This window comes from Nyctereutes procyonoides, unplaced genomic scaffold (assembly GCF_905146905.1).
Source record: "Nyctereutes procyonoides isolate TBG_1078 unplaced genomic scaffold, NYPRO_anot_genome, whole genome shotgun sequence".
Classification (NCBI taxonomy): domain Eukaryota; kingdom Metazoa; phylum Chordata; class Mammalia; order Carnivora; family Canidae; genus Nyctereutes; species Nyctereutes procyonoides.
Window position 1 is genome coordinate 11,442,816 of NW_026575160.1, and position 2,216 is coordinate 11,445,031.

At 47.7% G+C, this 2,216-nt stretch overlaps 1 pseudogene; it reads left to right on the forward strand.

The window, feature by feature from the left end:
- Window positions 1-206: 206 nt before the first annotated feature.
- LOC129502745 (keratin, type II cytoskeletal 7-like) lies at window positions 207-1,605 on the forward strand (annotated as a pseudogene).
- The last annotated feature ends 611 nt before the right edge of the window (window positions 1,606-2,216 follow it).

Sequence of the window (2,216 nt, forward strand, 5' to 3'; positions counted from 1 at the left end):
AGATGTGTATTTTAAGTCATGTAATGTTTGGGACATACCTGTACTGAAAATTATTTATTATTTATCTAAATTTCAAATTCAACTGGGAATCTTGTATTTTATTTGATACATCTGGCAATTCTGTATCAGGCTAACCTATTACAAATGATGTTAAGGGAGTTTGGCCCCCTTACACTCTCTGCGAGGTCCAACCTGGTCTAGCAGGTATGTGCATCCACTTAAGCTCCCAGGCGTTCAGCTCAGGCTCCACTGCCTTTCTGGAGTGGGGTGCCCAGGTGTGCCTGAGCTCTGAGCACCCCAGTGGCTTCAGCAGTAGCAGCCTCTACAGCCTGGGTGCCTCCCGGCTGAACATGGCCCTGTGCTCTGCCTAGTTGGGTGCAGTGGGTGCTGGCATCCACGAGGTCACTGTCAATCAGAGCCGGCTGGCTTCACTTCGAGTGGATATCAGCCCCTCCCCAGCAGGTGCACCAGGAGGTGTGCAAGCAGATGAAGACCCTCAACAACAACTCCCTCCTTCATTGATAAGGTATGGTTTCTAGAACCACAGAACAAGCTGCTAGAGACCAAGCAGGCCCTGCTGCAGGAACAGAAATTGGCCAAAAGCAACTGCCCCCTGGCTTCTTTGAGGCCCACATTGCTGGCCTGTGGTGGCAGCTTGAATTGCTGCAGCTAGATGGGAGCTGCCTGGAGGTGGAGCTGTGGAACATTAGGACATTTTGGAAAACTTCAAGAACAAGTACCAGGATGAAATTAACTATCACTTGGCTGCTGAGAATGAGTTCCTGGTGCTGAAAAAGGACATGGATGCTGTCTGCATGAACAAGGTGGATGTGGATGCCAAGGTAGATGCCCTGACTAATGAGATCAACTTCCTCAAGACCTTCTATGAGATAGAGCTGGCAAAGCTGCAGTCCCAGATCTTGGACATGTCCATCATGCTGTCCATGGACAATAGCCACTCCCTGGACCCACATGGTATCATCGCTGAGATCAAGGCCCAAAGAGGTGGCTAACCACAGCCAAGATGAGGCTGAGGCCTGGTATCAGATCAAGTTTGAGACCCTCCAGGTCCAGGCTGGGGAGCATGAGGAAGACCTTTGGAGTACCCTACAGAGCTTGCAGAGATGAACTGTGCCATTCAGAGGCTGTAGGCTGAGAGCAACAGCATGAAGAACCAGTGTGTCAAGTTGTAAGCTGCCACTGCTGAGGCTGAAGAACATGGGAACCTGGCATTCAAAGATTCATGCATGAGTCAAGTAAGAGGAGCTGGAGGCCATCCTGCAGCAAGCCAAGCAGGACATAGCGTGGCAACTGTGCAAGTACCAGGAGCTCACAGATGTCAAAATGGCCCTGGACATTGAGATCCCCACTTACCCCAAGCTGCCGGAGGGTGAGGAGAGCCAGTTGGCAGGAGATGAAGTGGGAGCTCTGAACATCTCTGTGGTAAACTCCACTGGTGGAGATGGCAGCAGGCTGGCCAGGCTGGTCTTCAGAGAAGCCATGGGCAGCAAGGCCTTGAGCTTATTGAGTGGCGGAAGGCCTGGGACCATCAAATCCTGTTCCATTAGGACCTCAGTTTCCATCCACAGGAGCATAGGAAAATGAGCCCTGGTGTGCAGAGACTTGGATCAGTCACAGGAGGACTCCTGTCCCTGGTCCCAAGACTGCTAGCCAGGCTGAAAGATGATATCAGAATACCTCCCAGTAAGTCAGCCTTTCTGGAAACAAAACAAAACAAAATACTCAAAGCAAAACAAATGATGGTAAGAGGCATTACCTACTTAGGAATAATAAAATCAAATGTCCAGAGATGTCATGTGTTGGTGGGAACACCATTAAGTATAATGTGTCTATAGGAGAAATCCCGTACTATTTCACCTTTTTGTCAGTGAAAGAATAGTAAACAGTATTAAAAATAATACAAACCCTTCTTTTTTAAAGAAATATTTAATTAATCCTTATATCCCCCTAATTTCTGATATCCCAGTAATCATTGGTTTGGGATTTTCACAGGTAAATATGGAATTGAAGTAGTCTTGCTTTCTTTGAAATGAACTCAGCTAGAGTACATTTGCAGGGATGTTGTGTCTGTATAAGCCCCCATCAGCAAGTGAAATGGGCAGGAAAAATATCTGACAGAGGTGAGATTGAAGTCACGCCTTGTCTGATAGGCAGAGCCTGGTATGGGTTTATATTGACCAGCAAGACTATATCCT